This window comes from Cebus imitator, unplaced genomic scaffold (assembly GCF_001604975.1).
Source record: "Cebus imitator isolate Cc_AM_T3 unplaced genomic scaffold, Cebus_imitator-1.0 Scaffold402, whole genome shotgun sequence".
NCBI classification, from domain to species: domain Eukaryota; kingdom Metazoa; phylum Chordata; class Mammalia; order Primates; family Cebidae; genus Cebus; species Cebus imitator.
This window is the reverse complement of record NW_016107717.1, coordinates 1,574,288-1,587,639: the sequence shown is the minus strand read 5'-3', so window position 1 is coordinate 1,587,639 and position 13,352 is coordinate 1,574,288. Positions and strand designations below refer to the sequence as shown.

Here is a 13,352-nt window from a genome sequence, read left to right as displayed (position 1 = left end):
AAAAAAAAAAAAAAAAAGAATGTTCATTCAAGCTCCAGGTTTAATAGTACCTCTATCATCATTCAGTGTTAGAGCTAAGGCAGAACTCTGTTTCTAAGGCAATACTGGAGACTTATATGAGTACATGTCTGCATTTCCTGGTTTCTTCATAGGTTACTGAAGAGCACAGAAGAGAAGCACTGTCCCATTCATTGGAGTCCATGAGTGGACTCCCACATGTCTTATGGGATTAGCATCTGAGATGCTTTGGTTGACCAATTCTCAGTTCACATGTTCAGGCCAACTCCAGTATGGAGACCTTTGAAAATGCCTTTTTTTTTTTTTTTTTTTTGACAAAGTGAGTGAGTGAAGAATAAAGTCGAAGAGGCTCAACTGTTCTTAGAGAGCTATTTTAGTCCTGTCAGAGGACAATATGTTGACACAGATTGAAGTCACTGCTATGAGTGGGAGGATAAGGTGGCTGCTAGTTGTCTTAAGGCAACTTCACTGACTGGCCAAGTGATATTACTCTCAGCCTTATGGAATTCAACAGTTTTTATTATCCAGCACACCATTATTTGGACAGAAATAATGCTTTTTCCACACTGTGTTATTTCTGGAAATTTGATGTATTCCTTCACTGCTCTACCTGCCTGGAAGATGTTTTTCTAAAGTCAGGCGGAAGAAAACCTACACTGGCTGCTGAAAAGTGGATGCTTGCTATTCACGATGCAATTACCATGACAAGTATTTCTAATTGCCACTTCCTTTCCTGCAAGCTCTCCTTTTCTTCAGACATTGCGAATTTCTGGTAATCTTGGGTTATTATCACACTGAGCTGCTAACCTAAGTCTTGACACTCCTCCTGGAGACCCATGTCAGAAATAATTACAGCTCAAGTGAGGTGATTCTTTCCTAGTTATTAGCAGTTGCTGGTGTTGCTATCGAGCATTGATTAGCAATATGGAATGAGACATTCCTTGAGCTTTGAAACACATTTTGTTTCTTCTGTGCCTTGGAGGACAGCACACATTGTTCTTTGTTCTTGCCTCCCTTTGCTCTTGTGTCTGTCTGTGTATTTTGAGAAGTTTCCTTTCATGCTCCAGTGATTTATTTACTTCTGATGTTATTTTCTTCTGTCTCTCATTTTTTAAACCATTTGCTGGTTCTGTGGGTGAAGTAGAGAGAACTCACCTCTTGGAATGAATGCAGTATGTTGTTGTGGGAGTTGTGAGAACTGAGAACGGAGCATTTAGCATCCCGTAACCCAGGTCTTGGCCAGTAGAAGTAGGAGAAGACAGGGAGGGATGAAGCTGGTTTAAAAAGGAAGAAGGGTGCGTGCTTTGGCAACACAAATACTAAAATTGGAACGATACAGAGGAGATTAGCATGGCCCCTGCATAAGGATGACACACAAATTCATGAAGTGTTCCATATTTTTTTTAAAGGAAGAAAGGAGAGGTAGGGGCTGCTGCTTGCACAAATGCCTTTTTTTAAGAAGCCTACTTCTTTTCTTCTAGACAATCCCCTTCCCCACTATTTACCAAGAGTCTGGAATTACTATGGGGTGGGAATAGGGAGTTAAGTTTCTATTGACAGCTCTGGAAGGGGCCTGCTCAGCTGTTGTTTCTGTCTGCTCTCAATGGTGAGTGTGCAGGTACATATGCTCCTCAATAGCTCATCCTTAAATGTCACCCTGTTCTGAAGAGGCCCTCTTGCATGTGGTTGTGTAAAGTCAAAGGCTATATAAACATAGGAAAAGTCCTTATTAGAATTCTAAGTCTTATTTATTTATTGAATTTGTTGAGCAAGAAAAGGCCAGTAAATAAGATACTTTATTTTCCTGCTCTGTGCTTTTCTTCCTTAGATTCAGATAAAGCCAGAATCTAGTCCCTGAGTATACTGTAGGCATTTCTGTGCTGTAATGTGGTTGCTGTGCCTTATTGAGACTACTCTATACTTTAATCTGACTCCCAAGTCTTTGAAAAGCCAGCTGCCCTTGAGTCCCCTCAGTAAATGGACTTACTATACCACAGAAGTCTAGGATCTCAGTGTTACAGCTTTATGTTACATAGAATTTATTTGCTCATTTATTCATCTACTCAATAAACATATTAAAATACTTCATCATAGTGGGTGAAAGTCTAGGGATTATAATATTTATTGATAATTTTTTGTGGTCCAGGAACCTGCACACACATTGGAGTGGCTGTGTTGTGCAAAGGATTTTAATGTGGGCTTTGAGCTCAAACAGATCTGCTGGAGTCCCAGTTCCAATAGTCAGTCTATGTGTGACTTAGGCATGTCCATCAACTTCTCCAAGCCTCAAAACACTTACTGATAGTGGCAGGAGGCAGACAAATCCTAGGCAGACAGGGGCAGGTCCCAGTGAAACTCGACCTTCAAACCAAAGACGGTTTAAAGCCTGAAAGCCAAGCTACAAGTCAACTCCATAGACCAGGTTGAGAACCTCTCTTCCTGTTTGGTGGGCTTTCCCGTATTGATACCCATCCTTCACCTATTTGACATATACCTACGCTTCTCTTGTTGTTTTACCCTGACATGCCCACCTATTTGGTGTCTTTGTTTTAGCCCTTTTTGCACACTCACAAACCAATCAGCATGCAGTCCCCATTCTGAACCCATAAAAGCCCCAGACCCAGCCACTCTGAGAGAGAGAGACCACCTAATATCAGGTGGGGGACCACCCTCATGTCGTCTTTCCATTGAGAGCTGTTCTGTTACTCAATAAAACTCTTCTCTACCCTCGTCACCCTTTGTTTGTCAGTGTAACTTCATTCTTCTTGGACCTAGGACAAGAACTTGGGACCCACTGCATGGGTACAAAGAAGGCTGTAACGCTGTGGCCCTCTGCCAGCAGAGGGCAGCCACCCCATATGATGGGAGGCAGCAGTAGGGCTGAGCCAGCCTGAGAGCCATGGACGATGGGACTGACAGAGCTGTTAACATGCTGCTGCCCACTGGGCTGGAGATGGCAGGACTAAAAGAGCTGTTAGCATACTGTAACACCCCTCTGAGGCTTCAGGGTTGTGGCTTCCCTGTTTGGGTGCCACCACATTCCCTTGTCTGGGTGCCAGAGTCCACCTTGAAAGTCACTTGCAACATGCCTGGTCCAGCTGCAAGCTCTACGTGTAGCCCGCTCCTGTGCCAGCCCTTGGAGCAGCTGGCGGATCCTGCACTGACTTGCCCACACACCCCATCCACCCGGGGGCTGAGTGCTCAGTTGTAGTGGCCATGGGATCCATGCCAGAGCACAAGACAGGCATGGCCCAGTAGGCTGAGTAGGTGGGGTATCTCCCACAGTGAATATGGGGCCGGGTGAGGCCCAGGCAGGGGCATCACCAGCCAGAGGTCTCCAGCTGCCAAAGTGGCCAAGAAAAGTCTTGCATCATTATCTGCAAAATGAGGATCATATTAGTTCCTATCTGGCAGGGTTGTTGATAGAAATAAATGACTTAATGCACATTAAGTGCTTGCATTGCCACATCATAAATTTACCTTATCCATTTTCATTTTTTAATTAAATCTTCACAATGACCCTGAAAAATAGGTGTGATTGTATCGCCATTCAGTGTAGAGAATCCAATGTTACAAATTTTGGAGACTTTACGTCCTAGATTTTGGTGCTTTAAGTAGCTACAGCCACCTTACTGTTTTACAGGTGAAGTCACTGAGGTGCAGAGAGGATGTTGAATCAGGACCACAACCTGGGTTCCCTGATTCCCAGGTCTGGCCTCCTTTGTCACTCAGCATTTCCCCTCATCTTGCATTGCAGTCTGTGGTAAGAAGGTCCTTAAAACTGTCTGTAAATGCCTGTTATCTACTGATGATAGGATCAGCCCTCCTTTATTTGAAGGTTGACTACACGGTTCATATTATCCAGACCACTTTTGTCTCCTTTCTCTCTGTGCACCTGGGGCCTTTCCATCCTCATTAACACCTCTACCAGAAAGGAAGTGTAAAAGGAAAGAAAATTTAAGTCTCTCAGCTCTGCTCTTCATTAGCAGTTCTTTTTAAAAGATTTGGGGTCTGGGTGCAGTGGCTCACACCTGTAATCCCAACACTTTAGGAGGCCAAGGTGGGCGGATCACGAGGTCAGGAGTTTGGAACCAGCCTGACCAACATGGTGAAACGCTGTCTCTACTACAAATACAAAAATTAGCTGGGCGTGGTGGCAGGCGCCTGTAATCCCAGCTACTTGGGAGGCTGAGGCAGGAGAATCACGTGAACCTGGGAGGCAGAGGTGAGCCGAGATCGCACCATTGTACACCAGCCTGGGTGACAAGAGTGAAACTCTGTCTCAAAAAAGAAAAAGATTTGGCTCATGGGAGGCTGGCTTTCAGCTACAGTGGGGTTTTGACTCTAGACATGGATTTGAATGAACCTGGCTACCTTTCTTGATGTTAATATGGATAAATGTGTCAATCCTCTGAGTTCCTGGAGAACCCCTGTCCATCCAGTCAGTCTCTCTATCCCCTCTGGCTCTCCCTTCTCTCTGCTTTTGCCCTCACTGCTGACCCTCCCCTGGGAGTTCCTCATTCACACTGGAGGTAGCGAGAATCCTCTCCAAGGTCACCAGGCAATGGCCTGGTTTGGCCATGTTTGTTGGGGCTACCATGCTGCACATGTGAGAGGAGCCCCAGAAGTGTGCAAGATGATGGCCCTGGGTTGATGTGAATTGGAAACATACAAAGCTGGGAATCAAAACATGTCAGACAGTTTCTTTCATTCTTGTTTCATTTTAAAACCTCGCTCTCTTTCAAGCTACACTACATTCTCCTTAGAAAGTGCAAGCTTTCCTCTGCCTGCGGTCCTCGAGGCTTCCTGGCTGCTTGTTATTTTGACTGCATTCAGCCTTGGCCTGGGCCACTGTTGTCAGGGGTGGCCTTGCAGCCAAGCTCATGTGAACGCTGTCAAACGGACCTCCTCCTGTTGATTTCTGATCATGGAGGTGTCAGCAGAATGCAGCCCCCAAATCACGGTGCTCTTTCAGCTTATTGCTTATTTCGTTTCCTAAGCCCTCTTCCCAGTTTGTTATAGATCTTGGGCACTTACTTTTTTTTTTTTTTTTTTTTTTTACTTAAAGGCCTTCTCCCATGGCCTGACTTCCATCAACCAGGTATGGGCTGAATTTTGATGGTGGAGGTGATATTGGGCAGCCCTTGGGAACTGAGGATGGGAACTCCACTGAATAGCCTCAATTTTCTCATCTGTAAAATTATGGGGCTGCTCTAAATGACATTTATTGTCCTTTTTGGCACTAACTTACTATGCTTCTCTAAATACTTGTTTTACTCTTCCTATCTAAACAACTATGGACAGGCAGGAAATCAGGCCACTGCCATGTAGTCGAACGTCTTCATTAATCATGTTTTCATATCCCATATCTCGTTTTTCCTCATGGAGCCTTCCATTGAAAGTCTTGGCAATATTGTGAGAAGAAATTAGATAGCATCAGTGGAAGCTCTTTGAGAACTTCAGAAGAAAGCTGTTGTTCTAAACCCAAGACATTTAACTATTAGGTTGGTGCAAAAGTTATTGCGGTTTTGTCATTACTTTCAGTGGCAAAAACCGCAATAACTTTTGCACCAACCTAATAGTATGTTAAGATGCCTCCTAGGTAATACAGAAGTAGTTTATTCAGTTTTAGAAGCTCAAGGTTATGCTCTCCCAGAGTTTAGGGATGCTCTTTTCATGCTGTATACTTGGAGTTAGAAATCATTGTTTTCGTAAATAAAAATTTTTAATAAAATGTGTGGAAGATTTTAGAAAATTACTTTTTTCGTAAAGTAAAAAGATGAGACTCAGGAGATGGAATATGTTGGAGGAGAAAGTGTTCTAGACCAGCGTCGGGGTCCTGGGTTCAAGTCACAGCTCTGTCATAACTGGACAAAAGGCCCTGGAGGGCAGGGCTCTGACCCCAACACTCAACACTCAGAATAGCACCTGGATGGAATCCCTGGGGCCCAAGGGACTTCATAAATATCATAAATATCTAGTAATAAGTAAAAAAAAAAATAACTGGGTGACCTTGGGCACCTCGTTTAACTTCTTTGTGTCTTAGTTTATTAACTCAGAAAATTCAGAGACATCTCTATGTTTGAGGAGTGGGCAGTGTAAGAAGAGATAACATCTTCTATTTAACATACCTGTGAGACTGAGTGACAAAGGGAACTGGACCTTATTGTTACAATTTGTCATTTATAAGGACATGGTAAAGCTCCAGGCATCCCCACTCCTGGTATCCAGGAACTCCTGGGAAAATCCTACAGGGATTTCCACTTTTCATCTGTTTATTTCTACATCATGATCCCCAACCCCCAACAGGTAGAATTCATCCTGCTGAAAAGGACTGAACCTTCCTTTCTTTGGAAATCCTCTGCAAGCAACTACTTGAGACTGGGGTCCAGAGCTCTGTAGTGATGAGGAATATGTAAGAAGCCTTAGTGAATACAGGTGGCCTTAGTGGGGAATATCAAAACCTGGCAGGTTCTGATTGGCATCTTCATTCTCTGCCACTCTGCTCCTTTCTCCTTAAAAAAAAAAGAGATCTTTTATTTTGCACCGTCCCGTTTCCACCAGGATTTGAAACTAAATGGCATTTTTAATAATTTGAGAAAGAAAATCTGAGAGCAGGAAGATGAGGGAAGTAGGTTGATTGCCAGCAGAGGAACTTTTGCAGTTGAGGCTTGAGGTGGGGGGAGAAAAGGAAGAGAAGCAGAGCTGCCTTTTGGAGGTTTTCCACGTCTCCTTTTCCTCCTACCAAAAGGCCACACTGCTTTACTGAGGGCTGGGGAAGCCAGGGGCTCAGAGCCTGCTGTGTCTTGCTGTGCTGGGCTTGTTTTCCTGGGGGGTAAGACCTGAAGCCAGTACACTCTGTATTGGGGAATGGAGCTGAAGACCCTCTGGTGAGCAGGGAGGGTCCTCCTAGGTGTGCTATAAATGCACCTCCAGCTTTTCCCATTAGAAACATTTGAATTAACTCTGCATCTCAAGAACCATAAATGTACTGGAAAAAAAAAGTTAACAAACAGGTCTCTCACTTCAATTCTGGGAGACAGCCATGTATATAAGCTTAACAAATATATTTTAAACTCTGCTGGGTTTCTGATTACTAAAGTCATGCTTGTTCATTGTAGAAAATATCAAAAAGCATCTAGAAGAAAATAAAAATCACCTAGAGCTCTCCTTCTCAAAGATGGCCACCATTAACATTCTGGTATGTAGCTTGCCTGTCCATATACACATATGTTTCTAACAGGATTCTAATAACTACGTCATTTTGTAACTTGCTTTAAAAAATACATTCTGAACATGTTTTTGTTTGTATTTGAATATTTGCTTTCCACATAATGCTGGTGGATGCTACTCACTCTTAGCCGGCTCTTCTTGGCTGTTGATGCTGCTGAGAAGCTTGGGGCAGATATTTGCTCTTCTTCACCTTGAAGCTGTCTATGGCCTCTGCTTCCCTCTGCTTGCTCCTTGTCTGAGAATGAAGGGCTCTTCTTCCACGCCAAAGTTAAGGCTTCAACCATTGCTCTCGGTCTCATTCCCTTCAAGAGCCTTGCTTGCTCCCATGTCCTGGCTTTTGTGTCCATGTTCACGTTTCCAGCTCAGGCCCTTGTTCTTCACACTCGGTAGAGCTTCATAAGAGTGTCCTTCCTTGTCTTCTCCCCTCCTGTGTCCCTCCTCCAACCCGGGTTTTACACATCAATGGCATATTAATTTTATTATGATCACATTTTTTCCTTGTTCAAAAACATTCAGTGTCTCCCTGAGTCTACCATGTCAAGACGCCCACCCTAGGCTTGCACACAGGGCATTGCCCATACACAGGAGGAAAATTTAACCCTATTTTTCCTCTGTCTTCCCACCAAATGCAATTGATCAAAATCTCCTGTTGACTCTGCTGTGACCTTGCTGGTTCCTCCTCCTTTTCCCCAACCACTTTGCTCCTACCTTGGCTCCCACCCTCATTATTTTTTATCTGATTCATACAAGAATTGTGTCCCTGACTTTCCCACCTCCTGTTCTCCCCTCTCTGTGCTGTTTTTTATGCTGCATACAGCAGGATTTTCTAAAAGAAAATATGACTATTGTGTACTTCCTTAAGATATTTAATGGCTCTGCAGAGAATGTGGGAAAAGTCCTAATTTCTTAGCATAACTAAAGGCTCTTCCTGATGTGAGTTCACCTTGGGTCCCCTTCTCACCTCCTTGATGTTGAGGTTGAGCCACGCTAAGGGCCTCCAGCCTCTTGCATGCCTCAGAAGTGCTGTCCAGTCTTGCACATGCTGCCTCTACCTCCTTTATGCCTCCCTCTCTTTCTCTCCCTGAGAATCTGCTCCTGACTCTGGGTTAAATGCCCATTTTAAGGGCATCCACAGCTTCTGGTCCTTCTCTTTTCCTGGCTCCAATCGCATTGCATTATAATTGCCCTTTTGCTTGCCTGTTGGGTAAGAAGACTTGAGGTCCTTGAGGGAAGAGACAGTATTTTATTTGTCTTAATATATCCCCAATATCCAGTACAGGGGGTACAGCAGGTTAACTCAATCACTTTTGGTGTGTGATGAATGAATAAGTATCTCAGCGTTACATGAGAGCGTCTCAAGGATTCAGACATGGAGAGAAGTGGGCAGTGAATACCTACTGTCCCCGGCTGGCAATCAGGCAGAAGTTTGATAAATAGTTGCAGCTAACATGCAATGCCCCTGATTGCTCTGAGTCTTCATCCTTCCATAAGTGCATGGGGCTATTTGTACAGACTCTTTTCTGGGCCGTTTATATCAGTTTCTTTGGATGTCTGCGAATGCATTGTGGTTGAGGCAGTGGGCTATTGCTCTGATGGTAGATTCCAGAGAGGAGGTCCCATGCCTGGGGGCCTCAATGGAGTCATGACTATCCCAGGGCCACTTTGGCCTTGACCCATGATTTGATAGTGATGGCAATGGCAATGACTATGATGGTGGTGATGGAAAAACAGGAAAAAGTGTTTATTTTTGTGTGTGTGAAGCCTGGGCTGGGGATGTGAGTGGTGGTGGCATTATTCTGTAAGGGTCACAAGGCACATTCCTTATCCATGAGGAGCTTGACATATCTCTGGTCCGAGTCACTAAATACTATCAAAGTTTCCTTCTAAGAGCCCCCCTGCTTTCATTCCATGCTTACGCCATTAAAACATTCAGATTGTGTGACTCCCTTACTTTTTAACGCCTCTAGTAGGTCTCTTTCTCACTTCTGCATCTCCTCTTGTGGTGCTCTTCCCTCTGCCTGGAATGCTTTCCCCTGGTCCTTTACATGACTGATTGCTTCTCTTGCTTCAGGTCTTAGCTGGGGCGATCCTGGCCACCCTTTCTAATGGGACCCTCCACGGCGCTCCATCATTGCATAGCTTTCACTTTCTTATAGCATTTCTCACCAGCTGGAATTGTGAATTCCTCTGTTGGTTTACTTGATTGCTACTCTTCACTCCTTACCAGCTGAATGATTTTGGGCAAATTACATAACCAACTTTCACCTCAGTGTCTTCATCTGAAAACGGAGATATCGAGAGGATTAAATGACAGCAATACATGTCAGTGCTATAACAGTGTGTAATGTTTAGTAAGTGTTCAACAAATGTTAGCGATTATTTTTGTTATTCAAGTTCTCTGAGAGCATGGCTGATATGTGTTGTGTTTACCTGTGCCTACCACCACTGGCACATATTAACGAAACAGCTGATTTTTCTTGAGAGCTATCACTGTGTCCCAGGTACTGTGCTAATCACTTAACACGTGTTAATTTATTTAGGTTTCCTAGCACAGAGGCACAGAGACAGTACGCAGATTGCACAAGTCTGCAGAGTGTAGATAGGATTTGAACCCATTCAGTCTGGCTTCACAGTTGACGCCCTTTGCCAGGCTAAGTGCAAATGTTCATTGAATTCATAAATGAGAAGATTCCTCCTGAGCCCTCCTGATTTTTCTCTCTGAAAGCATTCTCTAATAGGATAGCAGGAGCATTGCCAGTTCTCTAGATCCATCTAGAATGCTTGGTGCCGCCGATCTTGCCACACTTACCCTCCTTGAAAAGAAATGAAGCTTCCCTGACCCCCTGAAGACTGATAACCAAGCCCCAGCCCCCAGGGTGACCCTGATGTGATGGAGGCAGCGGCCTCCTGCCTTTGTGCAGCAGGAGAGGTTTCAGACAAATACACTGTGTGCTCCTAGCTGCATCTGCTGCCTGCAAACATCCTGCTACAAGGAATATACTCCGAGCTGATTCTTCTTTTATTTTCCTTGTCAAAAGGCAAGAACTGTGCAGGGAGGAAACCCGTTACTCTAAAAAGAATTGTTAAGTGTGGAGCCGGTCTTACTGTTCCACTGATCAACCCAAGGGGCCCAGGAGCCTGACAGTGGGGTAAGGGGCTCTATCTGAAAGCACTCAGGCTCTGAAGCCCCAATTTCCCTAGTGGTGCTGCTGCGAGCCCCTGACTCGAGGTATGAGAGGTTGCTGGGAGAGATGAACTTTGCCTTCTGGCTGTCAGTGACAGATGTCATCACACACAGGTCTGTATTTTCATTGCCAGAGCTTGCTTCTCTTTTTTACAGAGTCTATTGAAGGTCTCTAGGGATTCTTTTGCATCCCTCCTTGTGATGAACACCACCTTTAAGGACTTGCCTGCAGTAGCTGCCCTCTTCCCCTAGCCTGTATCATTCTACCAGATATATCGGTGTGTATTAGGCATGCACTAAGAGTCTTCTAAATGAATGTATAACCCTCAGTGCCTCTCAAATGACCCCAAGCAAGTCTCCCCATGCGGGGAAGGGCATTCTGAAGAGAGGAGGTGGTATGAATCAAAGCACAATACCAGGAAATCGTGTATGTAATTAGGAAATAGTGATCTCATGCATTTGATGGAAGATAGGGTACAACTAATGAAATGTACGTTGATTCTCCTAATGCTTCCTATGTCTACACTTTATTATTTGCTTTTCTCATCCTTGCTCTGTGTCCCAGGAGGCTGACATCTCTGGTTGGATCACACAAGTTCCTGCTGTCCTGAGGCTTCCCATTGGAACTGACCAATAGGAGGGATGGCAAGCCATCAGAGGATGGGAATGAAGAGAGATGAGTTCTTTATTATTTTCCTCTCATGGGCCTCCTCCTCACCCCCAGCTGGCTGAGGTTCCAGTGGAGGCTCCAGTTCTCTAGCAACGCTTCAGTCCAGGCTCATGTTCCTCTAGCTCCAGATGTCATGGCGTAATCTAGTGACACGGTTCCTACCTTTTGCTCCTTCAGACCTAGGGGCCGTTAGAACTTCTCCTTGCTTGCTGGTTCCTCCAGGTTTCACCTTCCCTTGATGGTTCCTCTAAATAGTCCCATGAGTGAGTTCTTGTAGTTGAACGCTTCAGTGTGTGAGCCATCTGCTTCCTGGTAAAAACCTGACCCATACAGAGAGCCCTGGAAGACTATGCTAGAAAAATTGGACATAGCGAGGTTTTGGAGAAAACTGAGGACTATGCCTAAAATTCTGTATTTTTCTTAAAAATTAGGCAACTTGAAAAATCATTAAATGTTTCTGAACACAAGAAGGACTTGGGCAGATATACATGGCAGCAGTCAAAGAGTAGAGGATGCAGGAGGTAAGGCAAAGGTAGAGGACGGATGGAAGTGGTAACTTACCAAGTGCGTTAGGGTAGAAGGAGCCTTTTAAGCTGGGTCCATGTCTTCAGGACGGGGTTCACTGAGAGAATAATGCTGCCACAATCAGAACTGGGAATGGGAGGGGAGGCACTGTTACATTTGGTTTGAGATGAGTTGAAAATGCCTCAAACCTTCCTCTATAAATTGTGGTCACAGCTGTCCGCCTCACGGGGGCCATGGTAGCATGAAATAGTTCATCGATCAGCCCCAAGCCTGTGATAACTCAGAACATATCACACAAACATACAGTCCTTCTGCAGAGTGGGGCTACTTAGCAGTCATCCGGTACGGTACTGGTCCTTCAGAAAGTTAATCCACAGTGGCCATCTGAGTTTACAGATAGCAATGAAATCACAAGTATTTTTTGTAGATGTGGTTTTTATTTAGAAATGAATTGAGGTATCAAAATATATCATAAGAGGACATCTCGAGGGAACAGAGGGCTACTTAGTTTGGAGAAGAGAAAGCTAAGAGGAAAAAGAGGTTAATTCTGTACAATGCCAGGGGGCAGCTTATGCGATCTGGTAGGGTTAGGGTTTGGGGGTGGATGGGGAGCAGAGGTGGCCAGGAAGGTAAGATAGAGAAGAGCCTTCCAAGGATTGATTCACTCTGCCCATTGGTGGGATGAGCCCTTCACAGGATGGTGGGTACATGCTCCTAAAAGGGATTAAACCTAGGCTAAATGCTTGCTGGTCACTGACTCTGCAAAAGGACTTTCTGCATTGTGTTGTAAATTCGGCTGAAGAAAATCACATCATATTCCATTTCCACGTGTTCCAGCCCAATGACCCTGTGATGCTCCCACCCCATAAATACAGATGCAGAGGTGGACTGATGGCCACAAGGCTAAAACCAGCAGCTGTCCAGATTCTTGGCTTTTCATTACACGTATGTTCTAGAGAGAATTAACAGGGCAAAGAACAAACAAAAACTCTTTTGGGTCAGAAGTTGAATAACCCTACTTGTCCTTATTCTGCCACAATGGTTATCTTTATCTTCTTTAAATAATATCCTGTTTCCTTTCAATTCAGATTAGCAGTGTGAATTTGATTGGTCAGCTATGTAGGGAATATGTAGAAGAGAGAACAAATATGCTTTGATACCCTAGTGGTTCTACCAGCTGTGGAGTTTCAAAGATTTCTTTTTAAATCTCAATTGAAGATGGAATAAAGGAAATGTGCTATGATGAAAGCATGTCTGGAATGGAGAAAGGTGGCAAGTGAGGAATTTCTTGCTAAATGGGGCCAGAGAAGGTTCTTTCTTTGGAGTAAATGGGTGTTAAAAAAAATACATGCTTATTTAGAACCACAATACCTTGAAGGAGTTCAGAGATTTTTGCACTACAATCTTCTATTTCACAAATCATATGTAATATGTATAAATTGACTTCAAGTTAACAGACCAATTTATGTGCACTGTCTCATTTTATCTTGTGAATATACTCTTCCCAGTTACCAGAAGAACACAGTGAGACTAACAGAGGTCAGTCTTCCTCTTCAAGGTCATGCAGATGATAAGCGGGTGATATGGCTTGTCTGTGTCCCCATCCAGGTCTCATCTTGTAGTTCCCATAATCCCCACGTGTGGTGGGAGGGACCTGGTGGGAGGTAATTGAACCCTGGGGGTGCTTTCCCCACGCTATTCTTGTGATAGTGAGAGTAAGTT

At 44.3% G+C, this 13,352-nt stretch overlaps 1 non-coding gene across 1 annotated transcript; it reads left to right on the top strand.

The window, feature by feature from the left end:
* Positions 1-1,317: 1,317 nt before the first annotated feature.
* LOC119468255 lies at positions 1,318-1,420 on the top strand. The gene has a single exon (XR_005196912.1). It is a non-coding gene; the product is annotated as a U6 spliceosomal RNA (small nuclear RNA).
* The last annotated feature ends 11,932 nt before the right edge of the window (positions 1,421-13,352 follow it).